The sequence below is a fragment of the Callospermophilus lateralis genome, chromosome 2, assembly GCF_048772815.1.
Source record: "Callospermophilus lateralis isolate mCalLat2 chromosome 2, mCalLat2.hap1, whole genome shotgun sequence".
In the NCBI taxonomy this organism is placed as follows: domain Eukaryota; kingdom Metazoa; phylum Chordata; class Mammalia; order Rodentia; family Sciuridae; genus Callospermophilus; species Callospermophilus lateralis.
This window is the reverse complement of record NC_135306.1, coordinates 174,551,020-174,574,459: the sequence shown is the minus strand read 5'-3', so window position 1 is coordinate 174,574,459 and position 23,440 is coordinate 174,551,020. Positions and strand designations below refer to the sequence as shown.

The window sequence follows — 23,440 nt, the reverse complement described above, 5'->3', positions numbered from 1 at the left end:
ATTGCAGGATTTTCTGAAAATATTGGCCAGGGGCGTAACCCTGAACCTGTGAGGTTATCAAACTGAGAGGAAAGGTTTGAGCTCCATGCTTCTGGGTGATGATCCTCATAGCAAATAGGGGACACACATACAGAGGTAGGTCTAAAGTTGTCACTGACTTTTTCTGTGTGTGGCAAGAGATGAAATTAAGATCTTTTACTTTCAGCTTAATGGATGCAGAACAGGACCCCCACCTCTGATGCTATGGACCAAAGAAAGGCAACAGCATTTACTGTGATTTTAAATCCAAAAAGGATGTAGTTAAAATATTTATACTGCAGATGTTATGATTTCTTCCAGCTGACATCATCTTTTTATTAATATTGCAGTACCTTCATCACTATTCTAAGAGTAGTCCTATAAGGCTTAATGAACTCTAAGTAGGTACTTGAACTTTGAAAAATTTTGAAAAGATAATTTACCTTTCTCAAAGACTATGATTTCCTTCTCCTTTGAGAGAGGGATTAGTCAATGGGCCCCCTACATTTTCCCACTTATAACTTACCATTATTGAACATGAAGAAAATAGATATCAGTGGATAGTGAAAGCAAGCTTGAAGAAGAGATAATTAGAAAAGAACAGTTGTTTCAAGACTATTAAAACAACAAAAGGACATGTCTTCATAAAACATAGGCTTAGACCCTGTTACAGAGTGAACTGTGTATCACCCAAATTTCATAAGTAGAAGTCTAACTCCCACTGTGACAATTGAGATTAAATGAGGTCATATGGCTAGGGCCCTCTTCCCACATATCTGTGTCCTTTAAAGAAGAAGAGACACCAAGGGATGCAGGTACACAGAGAAACGATTATATAAAGATACAGAATAAAAAGATGGTTGTCTGCAAGTCAAGGAGGGAGACCTCAGGAGAAACAAAACCTGCCAATATCTTGATCTTGGACTTCTAGGCTCCCATACCATATGAAATCAATTTGTGCTGTTTACACCACACAGAATGCAGCTTTTGTTATTGAAGGCTTAAATAGAATCTTGGTTAACAAAAATAGATATCAATTAATCAAGATTTTCACATAAATTATCTGACAGGTTTGTCAATAAATCCCAGAATGGTTTATGGGAAGATGTTTAATCTATATAGGTTGAAGCTTCCTCTTTTAGATCAAGGTGAACACACATATCTCTAAGACAATCACAAATTTTAATTTGATGGAAATGAACACATTCCTAAATATCTCAACCCACCAAGTTTTGCCATTTTCTTGATAATGCATTTAATAGGTTGAATCAGCTATTAAATGAAAAATATCCAGTAATATAGTTTGCATATTTTTGCATATTTTTGTTCCATCAACTGGGGAGGATTCTTTATCATGCAATTGGCTAGTCAGTTCAGAAATAATTGTTCAACATCTACTGTGGATGCTCCCACATGGGAGAGACTAATAAGCAATATTATGAAATTAATTCAGAAATATAGCAACCAATAAAACATGAAATAATAATCAACTAATGTTTGCTTAATGAATATTTGAAAAAAAAGTGCATCTTCACACTGGAATACACAGGATGGTCTTTCCATCCTCCAAATACCAACCTAATTTAAGTGGTGGAATGATAATCTGAAACATATATTAGACATACATTTATTCATGCATTTAAAATCAGTAGTGAAATTCCTCCAGTGGGGGTCAGTGCTAGCCAGCATGATTTCCTAATTGCCATCAGGCCATCTGCTTAAAAATCTGCAGCTTTTGCTTGCCATCCGTCATCCTTTGAAGATAAATTGGATTGTTCAATGGAACAAGAGGGATTTCAAGGTCAGAGATACCTGTAGTAGAGTCCATAAAGAACAATCTGAACTTACTCAGGTTACATATACTTTGAGAGATTCTGTTTCCATGATTGAACAGTAGAAAAACATGTTCTATCTACTTTGTGCATTTATTGTGAGAATTATAGGTGATAAACATAAAACTCCAAGCTGGCTAGACACACATGGAGTATGTTATTATTATTTTGCTTCATACTTAAAGTGACCAAATTATTGCTGACTGATTGAGGCTTTTGGCACATGATCATGATAACAAATATTAATCTGTGATTTGAATCATCAAGATCCATAGCCATGTTGGAGGAATTTCTGCCATGGGCATCAGGGGAAAAGCTGCAACCTGAGTCTCACTTAATTGTCATTCTCATATTACCTATTCATAAACAGAGAAGGAAAGAGTAAATGGAGAAAGTCATGAGCAATTTCTCTATCTCCCTTCAAGCCATGAGTATGCCCAAAGAACTGTATATACACATAAGAATATACACATATTCTTATGTGTATATACAGAAGAGAAAAACCAAAACAAAAAGTCACTTTAGAAATATCTGGAACTGAGTTCACCAACGCTCAGCAGGTCCAGAATATAACTAATTTTGAAGAGAGTAGAGAAAATAATCTATAAGAAATAGGAGTTTGTGGCAAGAAAAAACTGCAGTGTCAAAAGAGTAAATGTGAAAATATACTGAGAATTTTGTAAGGGTTCCTACACTCCTACCTGAGACATTTTCAAAGTAGCTGGACCACTGTGTTGGCAATATGAGCTTCTAAATTATCAGGGGAGCAAGCAAAATTGGCAGCGGATGCCAGACTCCTAACATCATCCCTTTGCTTCTCCTTCATAATAAATATGTTTATTGCAAATGTCCTCAGCTCTTTTTACCTAGCACTCATAAGAGAGAAGTGAATAAATCATTACAATTACACCATCAGTTACATCACAAAAGGCATTTGGGACACATTTCTGTGTTGAATGCAATTATGTTTTATTACAACTATTAAAATAAAAAAAATAGTTCTCTTCAAAGTATAGCATTTTTTTTTCCTTTTTCTTTTCTTGTAATGGGGATTGAACACAGAGGCATGTAACCACTGAGCACCATTCACAGCCTTTTTTTTTTTATGTTGAGACAGGTCTCACAATGTTGCTTAGGGCCTCAATAAGCTGCTGAGGCTAACTTTTAACTTGTAATCCTCCTGCCTTGGTCTCCAGGGCTGCTGAGATTACAGGCATGTGTCATTGTGCCCAGCTTCAAACTAGAGTTTACATTTTCCTACAGCTATGATTTAGGGTGAAACCTGGAACAAAAAAATGTCATGACATATTTAAAATGAAAAAATAAATCTAACATTCCCAAAACTTCTGCACACATAGAACTCTTAAGAAAGCATTCCTAGGCTTCTTTCTCAAGTCATTGGAACTGTTAACAAATATTCTTTAAGAACCTGAATACTTCTCATTTCCAGCAACAATAATATATTTTTCAGACTTTAAGTAATGACCATGGTTATATCTGCTCTGAAATTAAGTGGAGCTGGCCTTTCCTAGGTTCTAACAACTAAGTACAAATGTTCTACTACATTAAGCATGAAGTTAAATGGGATCAAATTTGGGAGTGAAGTTTCATGTATACACCTAATATAGGACCTTCTCTGCATGTGCAAAAACTCATCTTTGTAGCAACAAAGATGTTAGTTTATCTACATAATAATAACAGATTTATCATGAACATACTATATTTTTCACTTGTCCATCTATCACAAAAAGTCCACTAAATTACAATAAAGGAATACTAATACTTAGTAGTCTGTGAGTCAAACATGAATAAATAATGTTACATGAGAGATTTAAATTAATTCTTGAATAATGAAAACAAAGTGATAAAAAGGAAAGGGGAGATTTCATGAAGAGAAAACTTCAAGTAAGAAAGTGCAGAGGTTATTCCAGGATAAGTTCTCCAAAAGGCTGGACATAGTGATGCATCATCCACCACATAAAGCTGGTGAGACCCAGACCTAATACCAGGTGGACAACTGTCTACAAAGAACTGGCTCCATCAAGTCCCTCTGGTGCCACAAAGGTAACTTATGATGCACAGAAGTGCGGTAAGTTGGATTAAATGATGCTCTGTCTAATAAAAATTGAAGCCCCAGCTTCCTCCCAGAGGTTTTCCCCTAGAATGCCAGCAGCTCTCTTTATTTATTACCTCCATAGCAATCTTAGCAAGGGAATTAAGATGAATCTCCTGTACTATATGATTGCCCTGCAATGAAGTACGTCAGGAAACAGACCCAGCCCACTGATGTTCTGGGTGGCTTTCAGATCCTCTAGTTCAGCTAGGGACCTGTGGATATTTAAGAAAGCTTGAAAAGCAAAAAAACAGAGTGAAAAACATATCTAGTTTAAAAGAAGTAGAGGGAAAAGGTAGTACAGTGAGATAAAGAAAGAAAAGAGTTCAGGAAGGAGGAAAGAAAAATTACAAAATGCAAAAACAAAGGTTTTTAATCTCCAATTAAAAATTTTGGAGATACAATGATGAAAAATATTCTGTACTCTAAATGAAGAATAGGAATCTAAGAATAAATACATAATAATCTATAGATAATTGCTTTATGTACTTTATATATTTACTTTATACATAAGTTATAATATACAGATACATATATACATATAAAAAATGTATACACACATTAGTGGTATAATACCAGTTGGAATCAAGATGGAAACAGAGGGACCGAATATGCCTTCCCACTGGAAATAATGGTTTGCAAGATTAGGCCAATCCCTGAGAGATACAAAAATGAGGTGAGCCAAATGATTCTGCCAGCTTACTGGCTTGAGAGTTTCTAGGACAGGTGTGCTGAGAGGAGATTCGATCAGGGTTCAGCAGCATTTATGTGGAGAGAAGAAGACAGTCTGGAAGACCAAGGTGCATGGTTTCCTGAACAGAGCACCAAGGAGGAGAAAGCTGCACAGAGAGAGAACTCCGGAGATCTGCTGGTCCCCCGGAGTGGTCAGCATAGTGTTGGGCATGTATGTGAAAACAAAATGTTAATAGTAAGAATCCTGAGCCTGAAGAAAGAGCTGTTTTGGGGAATGAGAGATGGCCACACATAGTATTGCCTATCTTGGGAAATAGAGCCTGCTCCCTCTAGCAACGCAACAGACCCTCAAGATTCATGAGATTCCCCCAAAAGTCTTGCCTCTGTAGTGAGAAATCATCAGTTTGAGAGCCTCCTGGTCCCACTTCATGAAACTAAAAAGAAAAATGCAAAAGGATGAGACTAGTTCCAAGTAAAACAAACATTAGGCTGTTTAAAGTACAAGTTGGACAGACCAAATATAAAACTGTGAAAATTAAAATGCTCCTATATCTAAAACTTTTTGAGTGCTGACATGACACCACAAAGAAAACATGCCACACTTCACATCATGTTATAGGCAGCACTCAAAAGACAAGCCCACTAAAAACACTGTATAAAAATACATTCACACTCTGTATGTAAGGTATACAGAAAACAAAAATGAAGTGCAGGTTTAGACTTGGGTCCCACTCCAGGGTATCTCATTATATATTATACATATACACACACACATATATACACAGAGAGAGTCTTATATTTTATTTAGATATATATGCAAATATTCTAAAATATAAACGTAATCCCAAATTCAAAATACTTCTGGTCTTAAGCAATTTGGGTAAGAGTCACTTAACATATAATATAAAATTGTCCAAAATTCAACAAGTTAATTACCAGTGTAAAACAGTAGACTTTCAAAGAACCAGTTAAATTTGAAACATAATAAAGAGATAATTTAATTAATTAAAATTGATCCAGAAATGACACATGAGTAAATAAAGACCCTGAAATAATATAATTGCTATCCATATGCTCATGAAGTTAAGCAGTAACAGAGAAGATTTTTTAAATACAAATTGAATTAAATTATATGAAAAATTATATATGAGAACAAATTAATTATAATTATGGGAAAAAGATTCTACATGTAGAATAACAGAAACAATCCAAAACCAAACACAGAAGAACTTTTTTTTTTTTTTTAAATGAAGAGAATATGTGAGAACTGTGGTACAACTTCATGTAGCTTAGAATATGTTTAACTTGAAACCACAAAGGAGAGGGGATATATTTGAAAAACTAGAGGGTAAAAATATTCCAAAATTTGATGAAAACAGTAGTAAACCTATATACTTAAGAAGCTCTAATCACCACAAACATGGAAGAATTTACAACCAGAAATGAATGTATCATGCTTGTACTACAAAAGAACTATTATTCTTATGATACCAACTTTCCTCAATTCATCTGTGGAGTCAAGAGTAATCCCAATCAAAATTCCAAGACTTTGAAACATGGGAACTTATTAACTTATTCTAAGCTTCATATGGAAATGCAATAACATAATACCTTAAAAGGACCCTGAAAATAAATTTGGAAGTGTAATAGTGATTTCTTTATTTAGCATCAAGTGATAATAAACATGACAAGGTGAGATTTGGATAAACAATGACAGGCAGGAATAAAACACAGTTAGCCTTGCTACAGATTCACATACATATGGACAACTGATTTCTTGATAAGTTGCAAAGGCAACCAAAATGAAAAATTATATTCTCGTCAACAACTGATCTTGGAAAAATTGCATATTCATATGAAAAATCAACAATTTGATCTGTACAACATATTATATAAAACATTTGTGCAAAAAGGTTTCTAGACATAAATGTAATACCTACATAAAACTATGAAAATACTCGTAAAAAATAAAATATTTATGACGATGGGGTAGGCAAATATATTTTGTGTGATATGCCTAAAGCATGATCTATAAAATTTTAAAATTCATAAATTATACTTAGTCAAAAGCAAAAACACTTGCTCTATGAAATGCACTGCTGAAAAGATGAAAAGATAACTGCAAACTGGGAGAAAAGATTTTCAACTCATATCTATTAGAGATAGTGTGTTGATAATACATAATGAGCATTCAAAACTCAAAAATACAGGGCTGGGGATGCATTCAGTGCTAGGCACTTGCCTAGTATGTGTGAGGCCCTGAGGTTTTAATCCTCAGCACTGCAAAAAAATAAAAATAAAAAAATAAAATAAATAAATAAAAGAAAACAAAAATTAATAAACCATAGTAATACAAACAGCCCAATTTTTAAGAAATGGGCGAAAGGTTTGAAAAGATACATTTTTTTAAGAAAGATAAATGGATGTCAAAGAAATACATGAACATATGCTCAACATAATGAGCCATTAGGAGAATGCAAATTAAACCACAAAGGGACATCTATTAATCATGTTGTTTGTGAGGTTATGGAGGAACTGGAATTCCCATACACTGCTGGTGAGAATGCAAAATGATAGAACCTCATTGAAAAACAAATTAACAATGCCTTAAAAAGTTAATAATATACCTGTAGTATGAGGTAGCTATTCAACTCCTCAGTATAATACGAAGAAATGAAAATTCATGTCCACACAAAGATTTGTACTCAGAGTTCATAGCAATTTATTTATAACAATTTCTTGACTGAAAACAATTCAAATAATCATCAACCAGAAATGGATGCTTTGGTTACATCCTTATGTGAATAATTGAATGACCCAAGACCTAATTCCCAGAACCTGTGACCATGACCTTAGATGGTAAAACGGACCTTGCAGATGTGATTAAATTAAGAAATTCAAGATGGAATATTATCCTGAATTATCTGGGTGGGCCATAATAATACTCGAGGTTTCTTGTAAACTCTAGAAATAAGTACAATGGACAACTGAAGGGAGGGCCAAGCAGAGGCTGGAGTGAGGGACCTTGAAGATAACAGAAGGCAGCCACCAGAGTTACAAAATGAAAGAAAATGGGTTCTTCCCTGAAGTCTCACAAATGGACTTTACTCCAATGAAACGCATATTGGACTTTGATGCCAAGAATTAAATATAAATATACATATATAAATATATATAGATACATATATAAATACACACACACATATATATATACACACACACACACGTATATATATAACACACATGTAAATTTGTATTGTTTCATACACTAAATTTGTTGTAATCTCTATGGCAACAATAAAAACTGAATAGATCATATTCAATTTCTGATTGACAATAATAGAATACTAATCAGCAATCCAAGGAATAAATAATTCATATAATCCAAATGAATATTAAAATAATTATGTTGAATGAACAAAGACAAAATTATAAACATAATATGTTCATATATAGAGTAGAATTTATGTCAAATTCTAGAAAATGTGAATGATCTGTAGTAAGACAAGCATACTAGTAGTTGCCTTAGGGATGTTAGAGATAGTAAAGGCAAGAGAACATAACCAAGGCCCCTTGGATAAACTTTTGGGGGTAAACTATATTTTCATTATATTAGTTCTCATTGTGGTTGAATTAGTGAATATCTATGTGTGTGTGTGTATATATATATACATATATATGCATATATATAGACCTATATATATAGATATATATATAGATAGATATCAATTTGTATTCTTTAAATATATGTAGTTTCTAATGAGTCAATTATATCTAAATAAAGCCAAATATATATGGTTTACAAATAGACAAATACATATGAGAAGACATATATATACATGCACATACACACACATTATACATACATATATATATACATCAATACACATGTGTATACATATATATTTGTTTTACTTGTTATAGATGAGTGGAACAAAAAGAAAATCAAGATGAAAAATGGACGCAAAATAGAAAAGAGAAAAAAATATGAGAAACAGATCATGAATTCTAACATTGATCTTCTAGTAACTTGAGGAAAAGAAGACGACTAAAATCCAAATTAGAGAATTGTTAAAATAAAACCACCAAAAATTAAATGATATCCTTTTGTAGATTGAAGGAAATTGTGTAGTAAGTGACCAGCATGATGAAAAGTTAGAAGAAGCCCTTGAAGACTAAGGATTATGACATATTAGAGTATCAAGGTGAAGGGAAGATCCTGACAGCTTAGATGAGTTGGTGAGGCAGAAATGAATAAGTGCCTGGGGAGAAAAATAAGGAGATAAGAAAACACAATAAATGTGCACCAAAGAAACTAGGATCCAGAATAATTGGCACTACTTAAAAACAAATTTTTCTATAGAAAGTTAGCAATAGAAATATTTTGGGAGGAAATAATTTCTACCTTAGAATTCCTTATCCAGATAAATATTCAAACTTTTGCAGGGGGGGATTACATTTTATGATATGCAAATTCTCAAAAAATTAGCTCCTTGATTATTTTTTAGAAATCTGTTGGAAAATGTGTCTCAGTAAAGTAAAGGAATTCAGCAAAAATGAAAGAGAATCAAGAAAAGAGATTTATTATTATAAAATTAGAGAGGGGAGTCCTGATATAACAGCACTGTATCAACCCAGAGAGCTAAAAATTCACTAGGGCAAAAGGGCAAAGGTGAGGTAGAAGACATCTTCAAGGGGAAAAGATGACTTAACAATTCTATATGTTTGAGTACAAGGAAAAGTTATATCTAGACCTTTGATAAATTATTTTAAACATTAAAGCAAATTAAAGAAGACTTAAAAGGAATATAAAGCAAAGGCAAACAAAACAGTTTTTCCAGAAATCAATAAGCAAAAAATAAAGGAATCTTACCTGAATGAAAATTAATCTTACTACATTGGTTAATTTCTGTTTTATTAAATACTAATCAATTTTAATATTAATATAACATGAACACTGGCTACATAATCAAAATCAACTCTGTGATTGATACTGAGATAACTAGGAAAGAGGAATGATAGTGGTGATGTAGTATGAAAAGTTTAACTTCAACCAATTCAACAGGGGAGGATGCAGTATCTAAATTTAATAAGCAATTAGTTGTATCATAAGTGAATGATATAGAAACATGAAAGAAAGCACTAGAATAATGATAATAAAATCCAAAGGGGCTGCTTCTGAAGATGGATTCTGGGGAACACAATATGTAGGACTGAGTATTGCTGTTTTTTCATGTCCACTGTAACTATTCCACTATTTTGGACTGATTTATTGATGTATTATGCATTTTAAAGCTGCAGATGTCTGATGTGTAGAACTTGACAACCTTACTTGTTTGATACACTCATGAAACCATCTACCCATTACACCACCAGTGCCATAAACATCCATCACCTCCAAAGTTTCTTCTTTTTCCCCTTATCTTTCCTTTTGTGGCTAGAGCACTTAACATAAGATCTACCTCTTGAAACTTTATACAATGCAGTATGGTTAATTATAGGCCCTGTATTGTAGAGCAGTTTGAGTTTTTAAAAAATCATTTATACATATGACTTTTATTTTTTAAAAAAAATTAATGAGAAATTAGCCATTGTTGTCTTAGAAATACCCTCAGTTTATGTACCCTTGTATAAATATCTATTCACATGCTGAGTCTTTTATTTTCACCAAAATTTTCTTTATGGTCAAAATGAGAAAAGACCTAAATAAAATATATTAACATAATCCACATCTCATCACTCTTGGATTCCTATTCTTCAAAAACAAAATGAAAAAGGAGAGAGAGATTATCTTTATTCTCTTTCATTTTTGCTGTCCTTTACTGAGACACATTTTCCAACAGATTTCTAAAAAATAATCAAGGAGTTAACTTTTTGAGAATTTGCATATCAATTATTTCAATTTCAACCTGTTCTCTACAGGTTATAGTTTATGGGTGGGTGATAGTGGCATGTAAATGCACAGAATATTACAATTCACTGTGACCAAGCTGGAGGAAGTGACGAAGGTAGCAGAGCTTAATCTTAAGGAAATTCTAAAACTGGAATAAGTTTCATGTTACTGAAAAACTTCTAGGACTGATGAACATGATCAAGACAATGAAGGAAGAAAGGTATAAATCATATAATATTTGCTAAACAACAGGCATAGACCAGGCCAAAAGTAGAATGAAAGATAGTATAGATGCTTTCCAAATAGCTGAAGAAGTTGAAAAACAACAACCCAGCCAAAGACGGAAAGCAAAGTAGATGGCAAAGAAGCACAAAATCCAGGTAGCTTAAAAATAAATGGGGAAAGAGGTGAGGGGACAAGTATCATTCATTTTGACAGATGTAATTTATTTATTGATAAAGTTCTTCTACTACCTAAGAGAATTTTGGAAAATTAAATTTAAACATCTAATCTCTCTATCTGAAATTCCAAATGAAAGTATCACAAAGATGGGAAAGAGACTGAATTTTCATTCCTACCTCAATCTTAGACAGTAGAAAAGAGTTTGGGAGTACACCACCCCAGACCCCCAGACACTGACCCAGTGTGGCTCGCAAGGGTTTTGCTGGTCACTGCTGTCAGTTCCCACCCTCACGGAGGATGACTACTCTAAATTCATTTGCCAGTTCAGTGACAGAATCTTGAGGCGGCTTAGGGAAGAAGACAATTGTTGGGTAGATTCCATGGTTGCTTTTTTTTTAAAGAGCTTGTTCAGCCAGCTATTCTTTAATCACATTCATCACAGGATGTTTATTTTTGTCTGGCTTCTACTTTGAAAAATTGTGTTTGTGTCTAATCCTTTGTTGTTTCCCTTTCCTACTGAATCAAGGCAAACTCAACGGGATCAATGGAAGAAATCCAATCCCAATTTCTTTTCTATTGTGTATGGACAGAAACACTCACGCTGGGCTTGTACTTCTCAGCTGCTAGTAGAGAGGCATGAAAGGATGCCAATCAGTCCCTATCTGTCATTGCTTTTCCAAATCAAGGGATATTAGTGAAGTCAAACCATGACAACTTCAATGTTCTGTTTTGCTTGTTCTGGGTTTTGTTTTGTTTTTAGCAATAGAACACCAAAATGATTAGACATCTTTATTGATTCTGCCTTTGTATACTTCCTTTCTGAGGGAGAATTCTCACTATAGCAAGAGAATTAGAAATAGTTCCATTCAGTACAGCATATTAGGAAAACTCAATAATAATAATAACATAGTAACAATATATTCCCCTTGAGGTCTGTGAGTGATCCTTATATTAAGATGTCATATTCCATATACAGTAGTACATGTGTAAGGAACTATTAGAACAAGCATACATTGCCATTCTTAATTTTAATTTCCATAAGTAGGTTGCAGGAGATATATCAAAACTTGCAACTTTTTTTTTTTTCTGTGCTGGGATTAAACCCAGGCCTTTGCATATGCTAATTTTCACAATGGTAAAATGTGGAAATCCAGATTCTATAATAAATTTGAAAGAAATTAAATTTTTACATCAACTATTTCCTGAGATGACTTTGTGAGGAAGTATTTTTAAGTATGATCTTAGCTCAGAGAACACAGGGGCATGATTAGTTGGAAAACAAATCTTTGCTTTCTCTGTTTCATCACATCAATAGTATATCTGTGGCTGTGGAATATACAATTAACATCCATTTATTCATTATCATTAGATTAATATTTTGATAATAATGAAGCATTTCCTCAACATAGTTAAATATTTATTGACTGCCAAGCATTTTGTTAGTCACCAGTAATTGTTTTAATGACTTTACTTTTACCACCATATTTAGTATTCATAGCAACCATATATAGAAGATATTCTTTTATGAATTAAATATGGATTAAAGAACCCAATTTTAGATGATGTTTGAAATTATGAGAATGACATGGCTAGTAAGAAATGGAGCAGGAACCTTTTGTAGTCAGCTACCATCTCATACTACTTCTATGTAAGAATGAGATATTGTGAAATTGCATTAAAAATACTTCCAAAACATTAATATGTGCAGCACGTTTTGGATTTCAATACTGGATCAGCTCCCAGGAGTTTAAGGACAAGGTTGATAATAACTGTTCATAAAGATGTTTTGTTAGCTTTCAAATTTTTAAGCAATCCCTGTCCATAGAACACTATTAGGACTAAAACTTATATCCAAAAAGAAGACAGACAGTTATTTCTTTAATAAAAGTGACTGGCTGAGAGATTGCTCTATATTGAAGCACCATAAATATCAATGGAAAGGAACATAAATTTGAGCAGAGCTTCCTCAACATATGTCAACTGTTGTTAGCTGTATTTTCAGTATTTAGTCTAGACTTGGCACATAAGAGATTCAATAAATATTTGCAGAAACACAAAAGTATGGGGCTTAGGGTAAGCCACTTCATAATACCCAGCCCCTTGTCATTTCCTATCTCAGTACACATAAGTCTAACATTCAATATGAGTGTGAAGGTGAAATATTCAACAAATATCAAGCCAGGACTGAAAAGTGGATTACAGCTAAATAACGAGGAGTAGGTATTCTAGGAGAAAGTGGTTTAGAACACAATTACACAGTATTTCTGAGATGGTAAGTCATTTCTTCACAGATTGTCAATGTCCTATAAAAGAGTTAAATATGGATGGACTAAAACAGATTCTCAAGTCTGGCACAGTGGCGCATGCCTATAATCTCAGCAGCTCCAGAGGATGAGGCAGGAGGATTGCAAGTTCAAAGCCACCCTCAGCAAAAATAAGGTCTTACGCAACTCAGTGAGACCCTGTCTTTAAACAAAAATACAAAATAGGGTGGGAATGTGGTTCAGTGGTTGAGTGTCCCTGAGTTCCATTCCCTGTAAATAAATAACAGATTCTCAAAAAGATTCTTTGCCAATATTGCTACCACACTTTGTAAATTACTAAATTTCATAAGAACCCATAATATCCCCACTTTCTATCCTGCAAACATCATATCCTGGAGTGTTCACTGTGGTTATTTCCATTTTTTTTTCACGGTGACTTACAGTAGAAATAGCTACTCCTTCTGTGCCTTAGTTTACCTATCTGTAGAACAGAACTGACAGTGCCTACTTGGCTGGGTTTTGGCAGTCATTACATGAGTAAGCACACACCAAGCACATAACAGTAAGTTCAATTACAATTTTCCTGTAGCTTTAAGACAAGTGTTTAGAAAATACTCAATAAAGACTTGATGACATCTTTTCATTTGTTGAGAAGATTAATAGATTTAAATCTCAAAATAGTTTTGGTAGAAATAAAATTCAAACACATTAAACTTTTATCTGCTAATATGCTAAGTATAACTCACATCAAGGATTTTGTATCTTATATTAATGAAGGGACATCCACTAATTTCAAAGAAAGCATTGATTTTCATGATTTAAGTTGGCATCAAGAGGTTTCTCCCCCCTCAATACTTAGTCTGAGGCAAAGATCCAAATTTTCCAATCCTTTTTATCTTTTAATATTAAACAATGAAATTCTTAAAGACAATATGATATTCATTTCCCATGTAGTTCTCAGATTACAGGAATGAAATTTTAAGAATTATATTTTAATGTATAAAATGTACATTAGCAGAATAACTTTATGTATATTTTAATTGTTCAGTTTTATTATGTAGTGTTTTATAGAGAATATAAATGTTTTACAAAACATGAATTATGTGGATAATATACACTAAAGTTAATTGACCAGACATGGTGGCACATGCCTATAATCCCAGCAACTCCAGAGGGTAAGGCAGGAGGATAACCAGTTCAAAGCCAACCTCAGCAACTCAGCAAGGCCCTAAGAAATAGCATGACCCTATCTCAGAATAAAAAGTAAATGAAAAAGGATGGGGATGTATCTCAGTGGTTAAGTTCCTCTGGGTTCAATCACTAGTATTAAATAAATAAATAAATATAAAGTAACTGCTAGCCATGATTTAAACTGTAGACTAATGTTATCTAAATGGCCTTAAGAGTGTCTGAGTGGGTGATTTAGTCACATCTGGTAAGAGTTATGACTAACTGCAAGCTGTTCATTGTGGCACTCACCACCAACTCATTTATCTTGAAGCAATGTATGAGAAACAGAGAAGCATCATTCTAAATATTAGTGGCCCAAAGGATGCATTATAATAAAGTATTAAAAAATGAAAGTATCTGCCTCAGTAAGGAAATTTGAGTTTAGTGTTTGAACCCTACCCCGATTTTTGCCTACTTTCAGTGTTTGAAATCATAAATCTTTTTGTTTCATATTATGAGGAATAACACATGGTGAAGAAAAATATGTAATTTGATCCCTCTCTGAAAAACATTTTTTTGGTTATTGTTTTCCATACTTTCATTTCATGAACAATACTGCTTTCTTTCATAGCATGATAAAAGGTCATGAATAGTCAGAAATTTCTATTTTTATGAAAAGTATATAAAAATTTAGAGATACTTTTGTTTTCTAACTTTAAACCACAATTAGTCTGAAATTTAAAAATATGATATGATTTAAAAATATTAACTAAAATCTCTAACAACTGAATGGTTACAAGTGTAAGAAAAATCTGTTAAATTTGAATTTACTTTTTTTGTAGGAATTACCGTGGGCTATCATAGGACTTTTTAAGATCAGGAAAAGTACCAGCAAAGATTGGAAGTAAATTGGTAAATATCTTATTATTTTAGAGTACTAGATAACAACTCATATTCAAGTAATCCCATCAGCCCCAATGCAAGAAAAAGTAAAGCTCTGAGAATTAAAATTTAATGCAAGGATCATGCAATATTATATACCAAAATATACAAAAGCAACATTTGAATCTAAGCTACTTGGCACCTAAACTCAATTTATCCAATAGAGTCTCCTACTACCACTATAAAGCCATCTTGTGTTGACAAGTTCATTCTACTAATTTTAGACAGATAATTTTAGAAGACAATCAGTAAAAAGGAGGCATTCATATCACAAAAATACAAAAGACCATGAGATATAATGAACAGTTATGTACCAACACAATGGTGAATGTAGAAGGAATAGATATATTTCTGGAAACACTAAAATTATCAAAACATTGAATAAAGAGAATGAATCACATTACAAGAATACTAATAAGTGAGGGGATTGGATTAGTATTCAAAACTCTCCCAATTATGAAAAGCCCAGGGCTTAACAGTTTCACAGGTGAATTCTATCAAACATTTAAAGAAGAATTAACATTTTCTCAAACTCTTGTAAAAAAACTAAATAGAGGAAACACTTCAAAACTTATTTTAAGAAGTCAGCATTACCTTCAAGTCAAATTCACATAATTCTATAAATATAGAAAATGACAGGTCCCTAGTTAATGCAAATAAACAAATTTTCAACAGAATACTGGCAAACTAATTTGATTAGCAGATAAAAGGGATAAAGCACAAGGATCAGTGTGGATTATCTTTGGGATGCAATATGGCCTAACATATTCAAACTCATAAATGTGATATGCTACTGGAGCAAAATATAGGACAAATACCAGATAATCAGGTCAACAGATGCAGAAACAGCATTTGACAAAACTCAACATCTTATTATAATAAAATACGTAGGAGTCCATTTAATAAAGAAGGTGAAAGAGCTGTACACTGAAAACTCTCAAACATCAAGGATAGACAATGAAGAAGTGAAAAAATAAATGGCAAAATAAACCAAGTTCATGGGTTGGAAGAAATAACATTGTTAGAGCATCAAAATTACAGAAAGCAATCTACAGATTCAATGGCATTCCAGTCAAAATTCCAATGTTATTTTTCAGAGAAATAGAAAAAACAATCTTGAAATTTATGTGGAACCACTCAAGCACCAAAACCATACCAAATACAGCTCATTATCTGACTTCAAAATATACTTTAAAGTGACAGTAATCAAAATAGCTTCGTATTGGCCACAAAAAAGAACATAGCACCATGAAATAAAATAGACAACAAAAAATAAATGCATGTTTGTGATCAACTGATATTCCACAAATGTGCTAAGGGCACCAAAACTCATACCAAAAAAGTAAAAATAGACACATGGGTTTGCATCATACTAAAATGTCTTTGCAGAGAAAAGGGGACAATTAATAGAGTGAAGGGACAAACTACCCTATGGGGAAAAATATTTGCAAACAATGCCTCTGATAAAGAGTTAATTCCCAAAACAAGTAAGGACCTCAAACAGTTAGCAAGAACATATAAATTGGAATAAAAAAATGTATAAAGGACCTAAACACACATCTCTCAAAAAGATACAAATGCCAATAGGTTTATGAAAAGCTGCTCAATATTACTAATCATCAGAGAAACGCAAATGAATCACATTACAAGATATTATCTCATACCTATTAAAATGGCTATTTCAAGAAACCAATTACACGTTTGGGTGAGAATGTGGAGAAAAGGGAAACTTTCACCCATGTCCATTAGTGCATTTTCCACAATTGCCAAGATACAGAATCAATTTTAGTATCACAATGAATAGATAAAGTAAATGTGCTCTCCACCCAAACTATGTTCCTCCTCCTCTTCCTCCTCCTCCTCCTCCTCCTCCTCCTCCTCCTTCTTCTTCTTCTTCTTCTCTCTCTCTCTCTCTCTCTCTCTCTCTCTCTCTCTCTCTCTCACACACACACACACACACAGTAGGAAGTACTGTCTATATGTAATTACAATTCTCATGTTTCTACCTGAAAGATACATATTTTGGTTCCACCACTCCTAGTTGTGTGACTTTGAACCTTGCTCAACTTCTCAGATTTTCCTCACCCCTGACATAAATAATAGAAACTTCATTTTATGAAGATTATATTAAGGGCACTTTCAACAATGTCCAGAAAAGACTGACTATGTAATGACAGTACTTACTATTCTGGTTTTGTAAGTAAGAGATTAGAAGCTTAATACAATTAATTTGCTTGCCCATGGTCTCTTACATTCTATGTGACTTGACATATCTACTTATTTCACCCAGTGCTTTTCTTTGGCACAATGGTTATATATTATGACAATGAATTTGTAAGAACACAGAAATCTTATTTTAACATGAATCCTGGGTGATTCTTTAGATGCTGCAAATTGAGAAGCCTAGGTCTCATGGACCTAGGAAAATAAGCAAAAGTAAATGAAACTATTTGGCTAAGTCACCTGGGCATGATGAAATGTTTGTTGAAAACCAGATCTTGTGCATACCTTTGCAAACTAAGTACCACCCTCTTCTGCAAATTACTATAAAGAGTGTTTTAAAGGAAAATATAAACTATATACAATTTTAGGAGTCCTTTTTCAGGAGATACTTCTTGGTCAGCCTTGTAGCCTAAAAACATAATGGTAAAATGTGGCCCACCATTAATACAGCACATTTGCAAATATACTGTCAAAGATATAAATTCTGGACTACCCAATTTATCCTCAAACAAGTCCTCCCAGACAGGCCAGCTGCATCTCAGTTACCATGAGGATGGGAGCCACATGTTACGGTGAAACTGTATCCTGCAGCCTTGACTGTTGCATCAAGCTCAGTCAGAATTCAAAGTAATAGCTACTTGGAGGACAATTTAGGAGGGAAGGCAATGACAAAGGGACAGCCAAGATGGTTGTGCTAATGCACTGCCAGGTTTAGAATATGATTTCACACTTCTTTAACTTCTGATGAACTGTAGAACGAGTAGGGAACACGGAGATTATTCTGTCCCAAGTTTTCATTTTAGACACAAGGTGACTTAGGCCACAAAGAGAGGCCAAGCTTGAAAATGATAGAATTCTGCCTTCAACTCTAATATTTGTGGAGAGAAGAGTTAGAGTGAGGGGAAAAGCCATAGCCAACTGTGGTGGAAGTCAGATAAGAGTGAGATGCTTTTTTCTAGATGTTCCAGTTTCATTTATTCCAAAGAACTGCTATAGCTAGGCTTCTTTATGGACTTCACAGTAGTTAGAATGTGGATTTTTGAGTCAGGGAAGGCTGAGTTCAAAGCGTAGCTCTACCACCCAGTAAGCAATGCATACAAGTTATTGAAACCTCAAATCCCTTATCCCTTAGTGTAAGAAAAATAACACAATTACCAAAGCTTTAAGGAATATGAAATAGCGCAGTATATCTTTAAAATTTGGGGACAGTGGACAGAAGTGTCTGTATAATAATAGTTGCTGCAGCAGTTTTTTTGTTGTTGTTGTTATCATTCACCACAGCCCTGAGGGTGTGGGTGTGATTGTTTCAGAGTGTTCCATTAGGGAAAGCAAACCCTAAGTTCCAGAAAAGTTTGAAGAATTCTATTATAGCAAACTCTGAGTCAGTGCCCTTTCCAGTCAACTACAACTATATCACATTAAGACATAATTTTATGCTACTATTTTATAAATATATGCACCCTTATAAAATGCCAAAATAGTAAACATAAGTAAGGTTGAGCTATCCTTTGATTTTTAAGGGACTGAATTTTTCTGACAGGCTGATTTATTTAATAATCAATCCCAAATATCTTTTTTCAGCAACATCCATGTGCATGATATGTTAAATCCTAGTTCTAAGTGAACATATCAAAATTTTAGACTTTTCAAGGAATGTGCTATTTCATGTAACTGAACTTTCAGATGAGTTTAAAATACTCATATATTTAAATCACAATTACTTTGGGTGAAATTTACTTTAAACTTAATCACTCTTGTTCATTACTAATAGAAAATACACATTTATCGTGTAATGTACACTATTCTTGCTAATTCAAAACCCTTTAACATCAGGGTTTCTACTGTGAATTATGACACTAATTTTGCTAAGGCATTTGAGATACATGAAATTTTTAAAGCAATGGTCCCAGACACATGTGTTTTGATTTTGTCTTGATAATTCCCTGGGGTCTGGGGATACAGCTCACTTGGTAGAGTGCTTGCCTGTATTATTTTCGTAGTTTGTCTCAATCTTCCTGGGGAACTAGAATTCTTAATAACTAGAAATTCTTTTGTATGGCAGGAAAGACAAGAGACGGTAAAGATTAAAGAACAAAGCAGAAGACCAGAGGGGCTCCAGATGAGATGAGACATGATTTTTTTTTTTTTTAATCATACAGGCTGCTATTCAGTTCCAACCCAAGATAAGTATAATGTCTGACCATAAAATGTCTTCTTAACTTTTTTCCTATGTAATAATTATTTTAACAAGAGATCATTCCTTCTGTCCTTTAATCATAAATAAAGACTAGACTGCAAATGCAAGGAAACATTAGCACACATAGGTGAATACATTTCCATTCTTGTATAAATGGATTCAGATTTTTTTCTGCTTTCTCTAAGGTAAGAGTGTAGGAAGGTTCTGAATCCCAAACGGATCCATGAGGTTGAAGGGAGGCCTACAGCACAGATATCAGAGATTCTGAAGCTCTGTATTTCCCCAGGATTCTCTCTCTGGGTAGCATGAAGTAGAAACTGGGCACAAAGTTGGGTGGTGGAAAGCCTTATAGGTAGGCACTTGAGGACTAAATGAGTTATGTAGAAAAAAGGAAATGACTGTGCTTTACAATCTATGGGTCCCATATAAATACAAATTATTATAAATGTTAAACTACTAATTTTAGTAGAAAGTATTTGGTTCTGCAGAATTATTGAAATATTCTTTTTAGGTTTAGCCAAATGTTCTTTAGGATAGCAATGAATCACTTCAGAGCTTCAGCTAATCCCATGAAGCTGGAGACAGGCTGTGTTTAATGTGACCTATGGATTCCCTGAATGTCTTGGTAGCACTACTGGTAAATAAGCAGCCACCAGAAGCCACAACTATCATTGTTCTTTTTTCGCCCACTCTCATATGACACATGAGTCCATCAAAAATCAAGGGAAACACAGCAATCCAGGCTAGGAAGAAAAGCTGGACTTTCCCCAGAAATCACTGCTAATTTGCCAGCTAATGTGTTCCTCCAAAATGTGCTAAGGCAAAAGCAAACAGGCACTCTCAGTCATCTGTAACCATAACATACTCTAATTTATCCTGAGTGCATAAAAAAATAAGCACACTATGCCTTCACTCCCCACATTGCCCAAGAGCCTCATTTTTTATTTCATAACTTATTAAACCTCTTCAAAAGAAAAACTCAGAATTTAAAAGCAGAATAAAAAAAATTTTGAAAAATATATGTGGATACTTTCTTCAGAAACATAATGACACTGTCCAGAACAAAAAAGGATTAAATTTTTCTTAGAAAATCAGAGTTGACTAAGATTCTCATAAAGATGTCTAACAAACCTGATAGACTTCCTTTCATACCACCTTCTCTGCAGAAGGGTTTTGCAGTGATAGGTTCAGGAATGAAAGTGTTATGGATAATGATATCATTATGCAGAGTCCCCAGCATAAATACAGCATGAAGATGGTAACGTGTGGGCTGAGTGTGAAGTGAACAATACTATTTACTTGCAATGAAATTTTAAACAGGTTCAACTGTATGTTTAAATTTATTATATGGCAATTTTTCAGAAGTTTCCCTAAGGGTACTGGGTAGAGTTTGTAACTTTAACTGAAGACAGGAATGGTCTGAAGTTCAAGATGAATCCCAAAGTGATAAAATTAAATGAGTAAAAGAAAAGACAGTTAAAAAAATTATAAGGGACCTGCTAACGGTTCCTTTTACTTCTAAGGAAATGACAAAAAGTAAATGAATCTGGGAATGATAATTATTATAGATATTTACTTAATTTTTGAGCCTCAAATAAATACCACATTAATAAACATTATATCTCTGCAAGGAATGTATTATTATATTTATTTCAAAAAAGCAGTAACTGAGACTTAGAGATATTATAATTTTAAGGAGGATATACAGAGTTTATATGCAGAGCTCCAGATAAGGACATTTATGCTTAAGGAAAAATTTGGGCTTACAAATAGCATTTCATTTTACAGATTCTGGCATCTACTGATTTATGGAACGAGATTGAGAAGTGACAGTAAGGGAATGTGGATGAGAAATGGACTACTACTACATTGTTCTCAAACGTAGCAGAAAATACCCATGCCTTGTGTAATGTTTCCATATGAGAGTGGAAAATTTTAAAATCTTAACATGATGGTGTTTTCTAAATATCTCAGGCTATTTCTAAGTACTATAAAATTGAAATATACTTTTTTGAAAAAAAGGCATTGGACTCACTTGACTAAAATAAAAATAAACTCTATAATAGGATTACTCAGATAATTATTTCCTAAAAATGAACTAAACATAAGGCTGTCCTTTACATCTAGCTCAGAAAGTAATCATCTCTATCTTCATATTGCCACCTGCGCCTCCCATACATGAGAAGAAAGTGAAAAGACTATGGGTCCAGGTGTCCTATGCCTTCATACTATATGTGAACCAAAGCCCAGAGAATTTAAACATTTTCTTAAAGATTTTTCAGGTAGTTACAATGGCAAGCCTAAAATTTAGGACTGCAGAGTTCCATGGAAAATTTTCTCCACTTTACTGTGCAGTATTATGGTGACAAGCAACCCTAAAAGTTTTCTGTTGCATATCTCCTGGGTCAGAAAGCATACAGAGTATCACTATTTTTCTATTTGAAAAATTAAAATAGCTAATCCTTAACTTGATCTTTCTCTAATGGCAAGCAAAATTAAGAAGCAATAAATCAAAACCACTTAGCTAAAAGTTAATCTTGCTTCTTTCTTACTCTTTTGCCTCTATATGTTTATCATTTTGCTAATGTCTCCTTTTGTGTCAAAGATAAGGAGAAAACTTGAAAATAAATGCCTCATAATCCATCACAAAAAATATGAAGTGGCAGGACTTGAATAATTTTTTATCACCCACTTTCAGCAATGACAGTGGTCCCAAAGCTGTCAATCAGTTTCTCCTTAAATACTCAACATGTATCCCCAGGAAGTTGTTGTTGGGGACATTTCAATATTCCAGGTCCCAGAAAAATAAATGTCACCTATAATCATGCATCATAGGAGGTTACTAATTGTGTGAGGCTGTTGCAAAGGTCCTGAAATCTGTCTTAATTCTGAAAATTTGTAGGTGTTTTAAGAGTCAAGAGAATAAAACTTCTTGAAGTAATTTGATTTTTTGGAACATTTTGTATTGAAAATTAATTGCATATTAGCTGAAATTTTCATCAGTGCCAACAGTACTTCCCATTAACCCCTATTTAACATCTATTTGAAGGATCCCAGAACACTTGATCTTGGATACAGAGTTAGGGAATTCTGAGCTCTTTCACACTAATATTCTGTCGTATGCAAGAATTATTTATAAATTATATGTACAAGTTTTTGTTTAAAAACAAAGTAAAAGACCTACTTGGAAACAACTGTTGACAAAAGAAATATAGAGGATACAGGGGAAAAGAAGTAAAATATATAAACAAACAGTTTGAATGGACAAATTTGCTATTCCGAAATGCACACATTAGGTACTGTATGGTGAACTGTGGCTTAATTACCATTGTTAATTCAGTAAAAAGGTAATTATTTACTTGAATAAATGTTCCTAGGCAATAAAACACACACACACAAAAATTGTGAATGTGCCTTGAAATAAATGTGCTCTATATAAAAGCATTTTTTATTAAACAAAATAAGGAGCAAGAACCAAAGAGTGAGGATAACTTGGAACAATTCTTGATCTGACTATGAACATAAAGACTCTAATCAGTGCATTCGTGGAGAAACTTGAAGGTAACAGAATGCCAAGCCACTAGAAGAGAAACCTAACAAGGAAATCTGAACCCATCCAAGCGTGGGACACGGACAAAAATTAAGTTTTCCAAGTTAAGTTACAGAGCACCTTCTTCTGGGACAGGCCAACTT

The 23,440-nt window shown here is 33.6% G+C and overlaps 1 protein-coding gene across 1 annotated transcript in view; it reads right to left on the bottom strand.

Moving 5' to 3' along the window:
• Ano3 (anoctamin 3) overlaps window positions 1-23,440 on the bottom strand; it is a 399,369-nt gene that overhangs the window by 245,930 nt on the left and 129,999 nt on the right. The gene's annotated exons all lie outside the window — the stretch shown is intronic.